This window comes from Stegostoma tigrinum, chromosome 3, assembly GCF_030684315.1.
Source record: "Stegostoma tigrinum isolate sSteTig4 chromosome 3, sSteTig4.hap1, whole genome shotgun sequence".
Classification (NCBI taxonomy): Eukaryota; Metazoa; Chordata; class Chondrichthyes; order Orectolobiformes; family Stegostomatidae; genus Stegostoma; species Stegostoma tigrinum.
The window spans coordinates 123,325,239-123,342,078 of NC_081356.1; the positions used below are offsets into that span (position 1 = coordinate 123,325,239).

At 41.3% G+C, this 16,840-nt stretch overlaps 1 protein-coding gene across 2 annotated transcripts in view; it reads left to right on the forward strand.

The window, feature by feature from the left end:
- The first annotated feature begins 554 nt into the window (after positions 1-554).
- fbxo8 (F-box protein 8) overlaps positions 555-16,840 on the forward strand; it is a 56,090-nt gene continuing 39,804 nt past the window's right edge. Inside the window, exon 1 of one of the 2 annotated variants that reach the window (XM_048526974.2) lies at positions 555-919. The gene's annotated coding sequence lies outside the window, so the exon portion shown is untranslated. The remainder of the gene's footprint in view (positions 920-16,840) is intronic. The other variant, XM_048526976.2, reaches the window with a different exon arrangement.

The window sequence follows — 16,840 nt, forward strand, 5'->3', positions numbered from 1 at the left end:
TCTTGATCCCTAAGAGGATTACAGTCAAAACGCAGGAAAGTGGATACGAGGAATACTGAATCACCTATGACCATATTGGAAGGTGGAGCAGGCTAATGGGGCCAAACGTTCCACTGTTCTTATTTGTTGAAGTCTCATCTCCAGCATCTGTGGTTAGTTGTGTCATTTTATTATCTTATAAGAAATGGTGCACAAACCTCTCTGGTAAAGTGACAAGCTGACAGTGTACGAAACTAAGAAAGAGCTGGAGTAAGACTTCACGCTGTATTCTCCAGACTCTTAGAGAAGGAACAAATTACCGCAGATGCTGGAACTTGTACTAAAAACAAATGCTGAGGATAACAAAGTGTGGAGCTGGATGAACACAGGAGGCCGAGCACGATGCTGAGAATCGCAGCAGACATGGAAAGCGTATGAGACAACGCGCTGATGCCGAACATTTGCTTTTTAAAGTCTCAGAAGGTCAACAACAAAGCCAATCGAACCACGTGACACGCCACGGCCTCGCCCACCCCGAAGTACCGGTGTATGATGACGTCACTTCCACCAGCAACAAACATCCGGCGTCATTGCATCACGGGATTACGTCTACCCTCACGCAAGTGGCTTGAGAGAGAGAGGGAAAACAAAGTTAATTAGACGCAGGAGGGGTTCAAAGTAGAAGCGTCGTGGCGGATTTTTGCAAAGTGATTTATTACGTTCCTTGCATCTCAATGCACCGCTCAAGGAAAACTCTGAGCGCAGACCTTCGTGAGCCGAATTTTATTTTTGTCGGTCGATTGTAACCCTATCTTCCGTTCGTTGCCCCCTCTCTATTTTCTTCTTCTTGCTGGTGTTTTTTTTTGCGTGAGGAGGAGAAGGGGGGGGTGGGGTCTGCTGCTGTGGATATTATTGGTTGGACCAAGTGCGGCTCCGACAGGTAGGTGGAATGGGGTTCCCCCCAGTGGCCCCGTCTGCTCGCTCAACCTAACTTGTGACAGCGGCCTGGTCCTGCCCCGTCAATGCCGATTGACAGCAGGCATTAGCCAATCAACAGCCGCGCTGTGTAGCGCGTGGCCAATGGCCGGCACTGAAAGGTGGGCTATTTGTTTCTGACCATTAGGTTCGCTTGCAGAGGTGGACAGTTTTGGGGCTGTTGGAGGTGGCGGCGAGCAATGCTGCACAATAGCAATCCTGAGTAATATTTGTATTTGAGCATTTGCATTTCTTTTGAGAACTCTCAAAATTCACTCCTCTCCACAGCCATTCAGTTGCAAACTGTGTGCTCCTGGGGCTGAAGTATTAAGAATCGGAATGTTGATATTTAACTTCTGCCCTGGGAAATCCACGTGTAGGAGCAATGGTTCATGTCCGTTTCATGTGTAACAGCGGGCCAAGTGATGGGTAAATGCACATTTCTACAATCAGAGAAAAGAACAAAAAAAACTTTGCATTCCTCTTCTCTACCCATATCACTTTTCTAGTAATATGTTTGTTTAGGCTTTTTCTTCTCGTTTAGAGGCAAGTAAAATTCGAAAACGTGAACTGTGTTCTCTTTGGATGGTTGATCATGTGGATTATATTCATTGGGTAACTTGTCCGGTATGATCTATAGTAACAGTGTACGCTGTACTGTTGTGTATTGCGATCTTAGTGAGGATGTTGTAGGACATGAACATTGTGGAAAGCAGAATGCTCAAGATATTAATCAACATGTGATGTCATTTTTGAAGCCCGCAATGGCATTTTCGACTTCCAAAGCTAGAACCAGTTTCTGGGACAGACACCCTAGCAGTGCTACTTAAAGTATTATAACCTATTTATAGGCTGCTGGTTGATTTATTTTGGCTGTTGATATGATTGTCAAGTTTTTGGTGGTTTTTCTGATTGTAAAAGTCTAAAGGGACTGGTTGGGTAAGGTGATACTTTTTTTCTGTAGAGACCTCCTGCTCAAATGTGCTCCCAATATGAATGCAGCAGTTGGCCTGTCTCTTGGAATACAGCAAATCAGGGAAAGCATTGAGATTGAAGACAGATGTGTGAGAATGAGGCCGATTATTGTTCAGCAAGTGATGTCACTGTTTAAGGATGGCCTTGCTGCAGCTGCAGAGCAGGGCAAGGACCACCTTTGTCGGAGAAGGTGGCCATAGGGTTGAGTTTTTGTGTGTCTGGATCCTTCATTAAGCTAAAGTTAGTCAGCCAGGTTCTCTGTTACTATAGATCATACAGTACAAGTTACCCAATGCATAAGATGATCCTTTTTTGTCCTGCTCCCAAAATCCTATTTTCAAGCACAAATTCAATGCCGCCCTTCCATCATTTTCAATCATGAGATACTAAGTTCACATAACTGGCATTAGCCTCTGTCTGGCTAGTCCAGTATTTATTGCCCACTCCTAATTGTGAACTTAGAGAGAGGAGATACTTGTGGGTTTAGTGGCCTTAAAAAGTGAATAAATCTGCAGCTCGGAATGGAATGTAAGCCAAGCTATTGAGGGAACAAAAGGCGGAGATATCAGAGGTCCAAAATTGAGGGAGTTTCTGGCCAGAGATGAGATGCCAGAGGACTGGAGTTTGCCAGTATTGTCCTGTTATCCTGTTATTAAAAAAAGAGAGAAGGTGACAGACTGATTGGTGTGTAATTTTCTGGCCTAACTTTGGTGGTTCGCAAGTTATTAGAATTCTGAGGAGCAGAACATACCTAGGAGAGATTTTGATTAATTGGGGATAGTCAGCATGGATTTGTAATAGAAACTCTTATTTGACAAACTTGATTGTTTTAATGACAAAGTAATCAGGAGTGTTGGTGAGCTTACTGAACTTGACATAGTCTACATGGCCTTTAGTATGGCTCTTGTTGAGGTGCTTCGTGGCAGATTGGTCCAAAGAGTAAGAGTCCAAGGCAAAGTGGCTCATTGGATCCACAGTTGACTGAGAGGCAGGAAGGAGAGTGTGATGGTAGAGGGATGTTTCTGTGACTGATCAAAGGGACCTTGGTCTATAAATGCACAGATCCTTGAAAGTAGGAGGGCAGGTTGGTAAACTAGTTGAGAAGGCAAATGGGATATTTGCCTTCATTAGCCAAGAGGTAGAATACAAGAGCCTGGAAATTATGCCAGAACTGCAGAAAACACTGGTTAGGCCATAACTGTAGTATTGTGGCAGTTCTGTTCACCACATTCTAGGAAGGATGTGAATGGGCTGTAGAGAGTGAAGAGGGGATTTACCCTGTGTTGGAGGGTCTAACCGGTGAGGAAGAATTGAATAGGCTGGGGTGATTTTCATGGAGCAGCAAAGGTTGAGAGTGAACTTGATAGAGATCTATAAGTTTAGGTATAGTTGAAGTGGATAGGAAAGCACTTCTTTCATTAGTAGACTGGTCAATAACCATAGGGCATAGTTTTTGGGGTAGAGGTAGAAGGCTAAGAGGGAGACAGAGTTTTTCACTAACATGGTGATGGGAGTCTGGAATTCATTGCCTGAAAGAGTGGTTGAGTCAGAAACTCTTGTAACATTGAGCAGTATTTAGATATTCACTTGCATCAGCACAGCTTCCTGGGCCTAGCCAAAAACTGGAAAATGAGATTTGTATTATCTCACCTCTTGGAGGCCAGTGCAATCACAATGATTTGAAGTTCCTCTCCTGTGCTGTAAATATCTATAAACATATGAGATTGAATCCCTTGTTAGTCAAGAATCTCAGAATATCGGGGTTCTTGGATGTGGGTTTGTGTTCACTGTCACATCAGCATGATCTTATTATGTTGCAGATGAGAAGGGGCTGAATGACTCTTCATGTGGTCACATGCTACTGCCAGTGTCACTTTTGATGAATGCAGTGAATGCTTTGCATCGGAGTGTGAAGACAGCAAATTTGGTTGTAAGATGCTTTCGTTGTGGTTAAAAGCATCTTTGTACAATTAATTATTCACTAAACCATGTCACATTAATTTAATGTAGATTGAAATGTGAATCAAAATGTAACATCGACAAAATCACGGCCCCCCACCAACGGTTCACTTTTCATATACAGCCAACAAGTTAACCCTATACTTTAGAGGGTTCATAGGTCAATTTATTTACGCTAATGTCTGCAGTAGTTTGTACATAACCTCCTGGGATAATCAAATATGTGACTTTCTGTTGCAGAAACTCCTTTCTAATAATCACAAGCTCCCATTAGCATTATTTCTTCTGTCTTGCAGCCATTCCGGATGCCAGTATTTTAGATTTCAGCAAATTTGATTGAATAATTGACAACAGCCTGCTCTGGGGTGACAGAGGTTCTTTAATTTATTGTTTTCACACTCCTTTGCCTCCCACTTTAGCAAATCCCTCTGCTGTTATAACATCGATTATGTTTCAAAGTGAAGATTTCCTAACACCTTTGTTACATATAGTATGGTAGTTATGTGTTTTCTCACTCAGTAAATGTTAGTAAAGATAATTAGCGAAAAAAATTAATAATTATACAGTGCATTGCCCATGATCCTAAATACACAGTATGAAAGAGTGGTGAATTCCAATTCAATCGTCCTTTTCAATGGGGAGTCAATTAAATGTACTTGAAAGCAAAACAAAATGCAGAGTATTTCGGGGAAGGACAAGGGAATGGGACTGACTGCAGAGTTCTTTCAAATAGCTGACAGTTACAATGGACTGACGGGATGACCGCTGTGTTGATTTCTTCCTTTATATATTTGACAGTTCCTTAGAAAATAATTTGTTATAATGGTTCTCTTGATTCATATTTCTGCTACCTCAGTAGTATGTTTGGTGTGTATGGCTTGTAGGCTGAATCACAGCATAAAGTATGTATTATACAATGCTGGAGTTTTGCTCCTGCAAGTTTTGTGATTCAGTTGTCCCTTTTGTGCCTCTGTCTCCTGTGAAGAATTCTGACAGATGCAATACATTTGCTGCATTAAAAGCCATAGTGATTTTCATAAAGTGCTGTGTTGTGCAATGGGAATAGATTCGGAGTGTAAATTGGCTTCAGAACTCTACTCTCACCTTTAGGGCAGTGACTTAATTTAATTATTGCCTGATAGGATTAGGTTTTGTTTGCTGCCAGTAATGATCTGCTGCGAACTCGGCAGTATCAAGCCAGTTTATAATAAAACTTGACTTAGGTTGTCATTCACTGTGAACGCACCACATGCCTTGTGGTCACTAAGTAGAAGGTGCCACTCTGACACATTAAGAATGATCCTACTGTGATCATATCAGAAGCAGAGTTCCATTGTTCAGTTGCATTTGACTTTGGTCATGTGTGATGCCAAAATAAAGCAATTGCATGTCATTTTTAGTCCGCTAGCACTGACATTCCTTATCCTTGTATGTTGAGTTGAAGCGAATTGTCATCCTGTGGGGTTTATTGACTGTTTTAAGTCCTCAGCAAGGTGCATAGAGAGAAAGCCGGCAATTTTGTTTTTGTACAAATGTGCACGGAATAAATTAACCATGGGGGATTTGAAGGTGGTATAAGCAAAGCTGACAGGTTAGGTGGAAGTTGCAAGTTGCAGTTTTGACAGTGAACGCATAAGGTGCACAGCAGATGGAGAAGATTACGGAGCTTTAATCTGATTGAGGTGTTCAAATGACATCACAAGGTTCAACAAATTCTTTGCAATGAGACTGAATTATTGTATTGTTTATTATTTCTACATATTTGATATTTTTATCATTTGATCTATTAAAGCAATTCCTAGTAACAAATGCGATATAAACAGGACCCTGTATTAATGCAGTAAAATGCCTCTCAGTCCTTCAGAAGGAGGATTATCAGATACAATTTGACATCAAGCCACTTAAAGAAATATTGCAGCAGGGAGCCTTACACTTGGTCAAAGAAGTGAGTTTCAGGATTATCTTAAAGTGGAGAAGGATGGAGAAAGCAATGAGGTAAACAGAAAGAAATTCAGCTGAGAACCCACAGATAAAGACATTACTGCAAATAATGTTCTGATTAAAATTCAGAATCTGTAAAAGATGACAATTGAATGAATTGGGAAGTCTTGGAAAGTTGCATGGGCTGAGGTGTTTCAGAACTAGGGAGGGGGTTGAGCATGAAAGGGTTTGAAAAGAAAATTAGAATTTTAAGGCAGAGCATTGTCAAATAGGAGTTAATGTCACCCAACGGTGAAGGAGAGCCCAATGGTGAAGGAGAGTTGATATGATTTGGGATAAGGTCAGCAGAGATTTGGGTATGCTCAAATATGCAGAGGGTGCAAGATCAGAGGTTAGTTCAGATTATGTTGATTATAATTGAGTCTAGAGGCAACAAAGATATGGATTATGGTCTTTTTGACACAATACAAGTACTTTCTAACATGTCTCAATTTTCCTATTGCACCTTGTTGCAATATATGTACAGAATACCAAAATGCAAACAAAGGTTAACTCGGCAACATCAGAATATTTCATTGCTATTTAGACTGACTGTCAAATAAGATTTGTTTTTCTTCTTGCTTCAGGCTTGATAAAACTATGTACGGAAAAATGCAGATGTTTAATTATGCCACTAGAGAATTTGTTTGATGTAATTGGAATGATGCATGCAAATTTGAAAAAAAGAATAAACTGACTGAATTGCCACCTTTATTATAAGTTGTACGTTATCACCTGTTAAACTTGTGTTCATCGTGTCACAGGTTTTTGTAATTGAGGAAACATTCACTCCTCAATACATTGAGGTCACCAATGATTTGAAGTGCAAGTTTATGACTGAATCTTGCTGATCATCTTTTTCCTCCCGTTAAATCACTAGTGTTCTAGTCAGATCTCAAATGACAGCTTGCATAACCATGTCTATGGTGCACCGCCCCTAGCGTTCTAAACATTTCACATCTCCTCTTCCTCTGTTCTTCATTGGAATGTGACTACTTTGCAATAGCACCTGTTTTGCCAATCCAGCTGTAGCCAGAGAATCTCCTTTGGCTCCTCATACTGTTCATGCAGTAGTCCTTCCTGAAGCCCCACCAGGATTGATCCTTGCTCCCTTCCTTTTTCTTATTTACTTGTTTCCTTTTGGTGACACAATCCAAAAACATGAAACTGAATCTTAATTCTCAATAAAAATAGGTTGCTGGGTTCAGATGTTCTTTTAAAAAAAAACAGATACCCCAAGCTGCTGGCTTTAGGATTCTTCAGAAGTGGGACAGAAAAGGTCATCCATCTGACACACAGGAGATAACTCACTCAAATAAATATTCTAGTGAAGCTGGTAGCCCTGATTTTTAACTTGTTTTCTGGGTTTAAATAACTGTTCAGGAAAAGGGGCTGTGGGGGTTGTTGGGAGTGAAGGAAGAGTGGACCAGGGTGTCCCTGAGGGAACGGTCCCTGTGGTCAGGGGACAAGGGAGGGCAATCTTTCTGGAGGTGGTGGAAATGAATGTAGATGCTGGTGGGATAGTAGGTAAGGACGAGGGGAACCCTATCAACTGTTGCGGGAGGGAAGAGGCGGGTAAGGGTGGAATCGCAGGAGATGGGTCGGACCCGCTGAGAGCCCTATTGACAATGGTGCTGGGAAATCCTTGGCTGAGGAAGAAAGTGAGACATTTCCCATGTCGAAGTTGGCCTCATATGAACACATGCGACAGAGATGGAGGAACTGAGAGAATGGAATGAAGTCTTTGCAGGAAGCAGGACGTGAGGATGTATAGGCCAGGTAGCTGTGGGAGTCGATGGGTTTGTAGTGGATATTAGTGGCCTGCCAGAGCCCAGAAATGGAAATCGATGTCAAGGATGGGAAAGGAGGAGTCATAAATGGACCAGGTGAAAGTGAGGGGAGGGTGGAAATTGGAAGTGGAATCAATTAATTTTTCCAATTCTGGACGAGAGAGGAAAGCAGCGCCAATGATATCATCAACATATCGGAGAAAGAGTTGTGGAATGGGGTCCAGCATAGGACTTGGACTTAAGGAATGTTCCACATGCCCAACAAAGAGACAGGCATAACTGGGGCCCATGAGGGTGCTCATGTCCAACCCTCTGACCTGAAGGAAATGAGTGGAGTTAAAAGGCAAGTTGTTATGGTAACGATGAGCTCGGCCAAACAAAGAGTGTGGTGGTGGGAGGGACCGGTTCAGGCCTTTGCTCCAGCAAGAAGTAGATAGCCCTAAGACCCTCCTCGTGAGGGATGGACATTTAAAGGGACTGCGCATCCATGGTGAAGAGGAAGCGGCTGGAGCCTGCAAACAACTGGAAATTTTGAAACTGACGTAAAGCGTCAGAGGAATCATGGATTTATGTGAGCAGGGATTGGACTGGGGGAAGAAGCCTAAATCAAGGTGAAAAGAGATGAGTTCTGTGGGGCAGGTGCAGGCTAAAACTATAGATCTGCTGGGACTGTCCTGTTTGTGGATTTTTGGAAGGATGTAGAAGTGAGCTTTGTGGGGTGGGGGACTAAGAGCTTGGAGGTGGTGGTGGGGGCAGGTGTGTCAGTGCTGGGGCGATTACCAGATAAAATTAGGTCAGTTACCATAGTTGATACAATGGCCCGATGTGCCATGGTTGGGTCATGCTCCAAGGGAAGATAGGAGCTATCTGAGAGCTGGTACTGAGCCTCTCCAATGTAGAAGTCAGTGTGCCAGACGACAACAGCACCACCCTTTTCGGCTGGCAAAGTCATGGTTAGAGGGCAGCACGGTGGCACAGTGGTTAGCACTACTATCTTACAGCGCCAGAGACCTGGGATCAATTCCAGCCTCAGACAACTGTCTGTGTGGAGTTTGCACATTCTCCTCATGTCTGCGTGGGTTTCCTCCAAGTATTCCAGTTTCCTCCCACAGTGCAAAGATGTGCAGGTTAGGTGGGTTGGTCGTGCTAAATTGCCTGCAGTGGCCAGGAGTGTATTGTTGAGGTGGATTATAGGGATATGAGCCTGGGTGTGATGCTCTGAGGGTGGGTGTGGAGGGTTGGAAGGTTTCAGAGGGCCATGGCTATCTCTGAGTTGTTGCAATTTGTGGGCCTTGATGCCTGAAAGGAAAAGAATAAGTTTCTTGTTAGCATGATGAATGAGCTGGAGGATGAAGTGGAACTGTGGAGTGGCGTGTTGCAGTACTGTTGGAGGGAAAGGTCGAGAGTGTGCAAGTGACGCTGCACGGCACAGGGTATGGATCTCAGGATGCGGCAACAGCAGCTGTCTGTGGAATTTGAACATCCCGGAGATACTTATGATCCTGAGAGGATTCAAAACATGAGGGATAAAACTTCATTTGGAGTCCACATGGGGTGAGTCTGACCCAGAGGCAGTCACTGAGGAATCAGGGGCTGGGGAAAGGACTTTTCGAAAATACTTGGTCATGCACCAGGAGTGACAGTGAAATTAATGCCAGTGGACAAGAAGAAAGATTGAAACGTAAATCCCATTGATTGAGTGTAGACTGGATGACCACTTTGCAGAACATGTATGCTCTGCTCGCAAAAAAGACATTGCACATCCAGTTGCCTGCTACTTTAACACACCACCCTGTCTTCCCTGGCCAACATCTCTGTCTCAGGCTTGCTGCAGTCTCCCAGCAAAAGCTAGCGAAGCTGGAAGTACCACATTATTTTCCACTTGGGGATCCTGCAGCCCTACAGACTCCATATTGAGTTCAATAATTTTAGGGCCTAAACTCTCCCATGGCCTACTGCCCTACCCCACGCATCAGACCTTGTTTTCACGTAGTCTACCATTACATACTACCTATAGTTATTCACTAACTGTGTGTCTCCATTTAGCAGCTATTCACCCTCCTGGCCAGAGTATTATCAACTCCTTTGTCTATCCAACTGCTCTTCTTTCTCTTTGGGTTCTATCCCCACCTATCGTTTACTCCCTACCCCCTCCCTCTCCCTCCCTTTCTTCTGCGTATGAACCAACGTTTCCTAGCTACCGTCAGTTCTGAGGAAGGGTCACCAGACCTGAAACCTTAACTCTTGACTTTTTTTCCTCTTCACAGGTGCTGCTAAACCTGCTGAGTTTTTCCAGCAACTTCTAGTTTTGAGTCATTGAGTTGTAGTGCATCTTGTGGATGGTACACATTGGTACAATTATGTATCAGTGAAGTGACTGAATTTTTGGTGGGTGGGACGCTAGTTAAGTGATCTGTTTCTACTTGAGCGTTCAAGCTGCAGTCAACCAGGCAAGGCGAAAGCATTCCATCTCACTCCTGATTTATGCATTGTAGATGGTGAACAAGGGTTGCTCAATGGAGGGTTTTTAAGGAGTGTCTTAAAGGAGGAAAGTGAGGTAGAGATATGTAAGGAAGGAACGCCAGAGCTTGGGGCCTAAGCGGCTTCAGTCTGTCTGAGTCAGCCAAGAGGTGATACTAGCTTTTTTTTTAAATACAGAGCATGCAAGTTATGTTAGGGTAATGCATGTTTGTACCTTGTAAGTGTTTACATGCATTTTCTGGGTTTATCGTTAGACTCTTGGTTCCATGTTTTTGTTTGTTTATTAGATTCTAATTCCATGCTGGCATTCAAACCTAGGCCCCCAGAACGTTAACAAAAACAGAAGTTGCTGGAAAAACTCAGTGTGTCTGGCAAAATCTGTAGAGAGAAACCAGAGACGATGCTTTGAATCCAGTGGCCTGCAGAACTCTGGAATATTACCTCTCTCTGGACTAATAGCCCATTGATAATAGCACTAGATACATTGGATGCGGATCTGGAATGTGGCATGCCAACGAAGTACCATCTCGTGAATTGATTCAATGAATTATGTGCTTATCTTACTTAGTTTATCTCAGTGGAATCTAAATTCTGATTCAGTTTTTATTTGCTTCTTTAAACAGAAGGAAGTAAGGAAGGATTAAGATGGTTTTGGTGCCTTCTGGTTGTAAATTTTCTAAATGTTTCCTTGTACAGGTGAGCTCTTTCCATCTGCATCCCATGATGACACTTGCCAGAGCATGTTGTCTTTACTTGATAAAGCTCTTTAAAATGAAAGATAACAAGGTGTAGAGCTGGATGAACACAGCAGGCCCAGCAGTATCTTAGGAGCAGGAAAGTTGACGTTTCGGGCCTAGAGCCTTCATCAGAAGGGTCTAGGCCCGAAACGTCAGCTTTCCTGCTCCTAAGATGGTGCTTGGCCTGCTGTGTTCATCCAGCTCTACACCTTGTTATCTCAGATTCTCCAGCATTTGCAGTTCCTATTATTTCTTTAAAATGTAGCCGGTTTTTTATTTGGAGGTAACCTAGTGTACCAGCATAGTGATGAGCTAACCTTAAAACCAAAAGCTAAAATGTGTTTGGAAGAAGACAAGCAGATTAGTATCCATAGTTTATTTTCTCCCTTGCTGCCATCCTGTTCCTTTTTTATACTCATGTTAGATGCGATCAAAAAATACAAACCAGGTGCATTGACTTGTAATGTCTCTGTGTACACTTTCCAATGTGATTATGTCGCATAAACTCAGAACTGCTGAGGTTCTGGATATTGCTGTCTGCATTCTATTAACACAAGACTTTTACTCTGTTTCAGTACAATAAATCATACAGAGGGTCAGAAAACAACATCACAGTAGAATCAGATCAAGTTTAATCTCCCAAAGCTCTAGTTTCTTTTTTGTTTAATATATTCTGTACACAGTTTTCCCCCTTTCCTTCCCCTCCCAAAAATGTTCTAAAATGCATTGGTCACATCTGCCAAATTGAACATTCTTTGATTGTGTAAGCCCATATTTTCCCATGTCTGTTAGGTGCAAAGTACTTGTTTCAACAGTAATTAAGAACAGCAAAAGGGAATGTGGTCTTTGTGTTGCTGTTATGGAAAATGTTGTAAAATGCATGTTCTAGTGTTAAATACCATTAAACCTGAAACCACTTTATGGACTTCTACATCAGTTTCTTAGTTATCGCAATTTCTATGGATTTTCGTAAAAAGGTAGTAAGTCCACATAGTTAAGTGTTGAATACTGCAATTCTTTTATTACTAACTTTTCCCATAATGATCGTTATAAGAAAGCAATTTTTTTTTGGGCTTTGACAATTACTGACGCTCCTACATTAACACTACAGCAGTAGGTGGGAGACCAGCTGGTGGGCAGTTTAGGCACTGCTTTAGATTTGCACTTGGTATAGTGTGACTTCAGCCCCGAAGCAAAGATAAATTGTAAAACGGCAGTTCTCAAAACATATACTTATTTTTCAGTAGTTTTAATATTACGACAGATTGAACAGTGCCACCCAAGCTGTCCTAACTTTAAATTTCCCTGTGCTGAGAGGAAAAATTCACGCATGCACTTGTAGGACACAGTTATTGAATAGTTTCCTGTCTAGTTGGAAGGTAACATTGACAATCTGCTGTAATGCTATAATGCAATTTGCAGCCTAACTTGATATTACAGGATATTAACATGCATGCACCGAATCCATTAGATTCTCTTTCATTTTTGGTTTTATTTCATTGTTTCAAAATATCATAACTGGTATTGTACATAAAGGCCCCTTTAACCTATCCCAACTTATTTATCCTGTTTCCTACATACCATTGTATTATCCAAAGATGAAATGATTCAGTAGTTTGCTCCAGCCAATATATTCACTGGTTCATTTCAGTTGTAAGACATTCTTTGTGTGATGACATTCTTTGTCTGGCTTTGGTCCTAAATTTATTTAATCCTATTATTTTTCTTCATAAGTTGAGAAGGTTTATGTGGAGAATGAACACTGGTGTGGACCAGTGATGTCAAATAGCCTTTCCCTGTGTTGTAAATTCTATGTAATTCAATAATCCACATCAGCTGAAATGTAGTTAGTCCTATGTGTGTGTTTTATAGTTCATATAGAATGGCTTTAATTTCGTGCAGTGATTTAAGGGCAATCAGGTTCCCATGACCATACTGTAGTTACACAGCATTTAAATTTATATTTGAACTGAAGTAAACGGTCATAATTTTTTTTTCTTTGGTGTCTTTTGAGTGCCTAATTATTTGCCTTTTATGTTGTTTTCAAACAAACATAAAATTTGTTGGAGAAACTCAGCAGATCTGACAGTAACTGTTCCTCTGTCTACAGGTAACATTTTGAGTCTGGTATGACTCATCTTCACACCTTGAAGTTCTGAATCAGACAAGTGCCATACATCAATGTTCATTATAGCAGATACAAGTCACAACCCAGAAATAACAACAAATCAGGGATTGGAATAGAATAACTCAAAGTTACAGTCTCCAAGAAAGTGGCACTAAGCAAATTTTGAAGCTACAGGCTGACAAATTGCTGGGTTCTGATGAACTTCATCTTGGGATCACAAAAGAAATGGCTCATTATAAAGGATGTAGTGGTTTTAATTTTTGAAAACTGCCAACATTTTGAGAAGGTACCACTAGTTCATGGTAGAGTTCCCATTGTTTTGTCAAAGGGAAACCATTTAACCAATTTATTGGAGTTCTTTGAGAAAGTGTGCTGTGAATAAAGGCAGACCTCTGGACATACTGTGCGTAGCATCTTATCAAATGCTTCTGGAAATCTACCTTTGAGATTATTTTCTGCAATAATCTTAAAGGGTTTACATGTTGCATGGAGGGAAGATTGCTGGCTGACAAGAAACAGTGGGTGTCAAAGGGTCATTTTCTGATTGGCAATTTATAATGAGTCGTGTTCCCCAGGGATCAGTGCCAGGGCCTCAGCTTTTTAAAACTCATGTAAGTTGGATGAAAGCACAGTTGCTAACTTTGCTGATGACACAAAGTAGGAAAATAAGTTGTGAAGAGATCACAAGGCTAATGACGCTTATAAGTTTGATAGGTTAAATCAGTGGGCAAGGATCAGGCCACGTCTGGAAAAGGTAATATTTTGGTGGGATGTCTTTTTTTCAGAAAGACACATTATCTCAATTGGGGTGTAGGATTGCAAAGCTCTGAGCTGCAGGGGGACCTGGATGTCTTAGAGCATGACTCATAAAGGGTTGGGATGCAGGTACAACATGTAATTAGGAAAGCTGATGCAATTGTATTGCTTATCGTAGGAGGAGTTAAAAAATGCAGGTGAGTATGCTTTAATTATTTGGGACATTGTATTCTGAGTGCAGTCTTACCAGTGCCCAGCATTCGTTTCCTAACTTACGGAAGGAAGTAACTGCGTTGGAAATGATTCAGAGAAGGCTTACTGGACTAATAGATTCAGTGAACCTGATGACGAAAAGGTCCTCTTGTGAGGAAACTAGGACTCACACTTTGTTTCAAAATGATTGCCCATTTAATTCAGGTGAGGAGAATTTTTTTTCTCTGTCATGAATCTTTGAAACTCACTTCCTCAAAAACCAATGAAACAAGTTATTTTTAATATTTCTAACCAGCAGTGATGAGGAATGGGGTGAAAGATTATCAAAGATGATCTTATTGAATGGTGGAGCAGATTCAAGGGACCAAGTGCCTACTCCTAATTCTAATTCATTTGTTTGTGTGCATATATTAAAATAATACTATTTTTTGAGAGTTTGTAGAAGGGTGCTCAGTGGTATACATGATAGCAACACTTGAGATGTGAATGTCAAAAAGTGCTGCACTGACTTTGAGACCTGTGATAAAATCCAGGCAGGGTTTTGGACCTGTTATTTGAAGTTTTGGGACAGTGCAACCAAATAACCTAAATTTTTAAGGATTTTCCCACATTTGAGGCCTGTGTTCTGGGTTGAGTCTTGCCAGTAGAATTCTTTTCCCGCTCTCACCCCCAACACTGAGCGCTCCTGTAGCATCCCCTACTTGTTGTGACAGGTGCAACTATTTCCAGCACCACTCCCCAAAAGAAAATTCTCAGTGTTCTAATTATATCAAGGACCGCCCCACCCCAACCATGGCCAGATGTCCCTTTAAATTTATTAGTGGAGAATTGGCCTCCCTGTCCTTGCGATAGAAATTTGTCTGGACCAAATTTCTGTCTGTGGAGGAGGCTCTGAAACTCCGATCGATAGGCATTAGTTAATCTGCAAACTAGGACAAGTTGCTATCTCCTCTGAACGTTTTACTTCTCTAGTTCATTAAAACGTACTTTGGGATTGATGACCAAAAGTGTGGTCAGCCATCCTTCTTTCCCAGCATTCCCTTCTATTTATTGAGTGTAGCATGACATTTTTTATTCTACGTTTAAAGGTTCTGTGTTAGTGTAAATTATTGTTGAAATTTAGGGTGAGTGAGTTATGAAATAAAGCACTTAAATATTCATGGATAGATACATTGCGTGACAGCAGCCTTTTTGGGCACATTTCACGTGAACTACTACAAATTGCTGAACTTCCTTGGCCATTAGCCTCGGTACAGGTGGTCTTGTACATTAGCTTCACTATAAAGTAAACCTGGGTGGTACCATTTTATTTCACAGGTATGTTTGTGTCCTCCCGTCTCTTTGTTTTTGCAGAGTTAAATTACAGGAGCATTTCTAATGCTAATGAAATTAAATCCTACCTGCCTCTGACAAACTCTTCCTGCTCTAGTCTTTTGCTTTAGGTAATGATTCCTTTTGCAGGACTTTTGAAGCCAGAATTTCAGCTTCCGCTTCAATGAAGCCTTGAGGCTCTGAGATTGTTGCAGCCTATTAGTCCGATTTATACTTTGAACTTGGTATTCAGCAAGGCTTGACATTCTCTAATTGGCTTCCCAGGCAGAAGTTAACAATGATGATGAAGTGTTATGTGGAAATTCTTAGCAGATGGGGAGAGGCATACAAATTTTTGAACCAACCTCAGCAGTGAGTTTGTAAGCTTAATTGAAGCTAGCTACTTATGATTTCATGATTTAACTTTTGGATTTTTACTGATTTATAATGGGTAAACTATTGCAATTTTTAGTTTTCCAACAATTTCTATTTAAAACTTCTAATCACTCCTTCAGCACCTATTTCTGTGTAATGCCAGCTATTAAATGAACTTGTATGCCAAAAAATTAAGCTTCCAAGTGGCTGTTTCGCACTGTCCATGTAAGTAAGGACTTACCGTGGAGGGAGCATTAGCAGCTTTGACCTCAGATCATTATGTGATGCAAATTTCTCTTGGTAGTAACTGCAGACAAATCTCACCATTTGATATATTGTCAAAATGACTTAACTTGCCTGCCCCCACAAGCAAACCCTACAACAAAATAGAAAATACCAGCACACAACTCTTCTGTAATTGTTTGGAAAGAAGTTTTTCTCTTTAAAATTCACCTAATTATACAAGTTTCCTCTAGGATACCATGGTGCTGTGATCTTGTTTTGTAAGAGGCAGGCCTGCTTTTGTGATTTAAGAAACAGCAAGTTTCTGATGTCACTGTTAATTTAGGAAAAGAACTCATCAAATCAGTGTTCACATTGGCATTAAAATTAGAACTCACCTTGTGATTAAAATGGCTTAGTCTCTTGTAAATTCAGACGCTTAACGGACATTGCTTAAGGCAACGGTTCATTGCAGTAATGAGTACTGTGCTGTTGAAAATGCCATCTTTCAGGTACATCAAGCCTACTGCTGCCTGCCCTGCCCCCCACCTCCCAAAACAGACATGGATACAAAATATTCCAAGCTAGTACTTTGTACAGCTGGGGAGTACTTACTATATTTTTTGGTCAATAGTCATCCCCGAGCAATATTTTCTGGCTATTAGAAATAATGTTCCTCCCATCTTTCTGCCTGTATGCCTTTCAATCCACCTGTTTTACTCCCCTGCAGTAGTCAAGTTATTCATATCCAAATTTTTAGACTTACATCATTCTTAACCTTTCTACATTTTCCTTATTAGCTTTGGTCCATTGCTTTGGATTCTCTCCTGAAAAATGAAGAGAACTGTTACAAAAACAGAAGTCACTTGAAAAGTTCAGCAGGTCTCACAGCATCTGTAGGGGAAAAAAAAATCAGAGTTAACGTTTCAGGTCTGGTGACCTTCATCAGAACTGTTAAG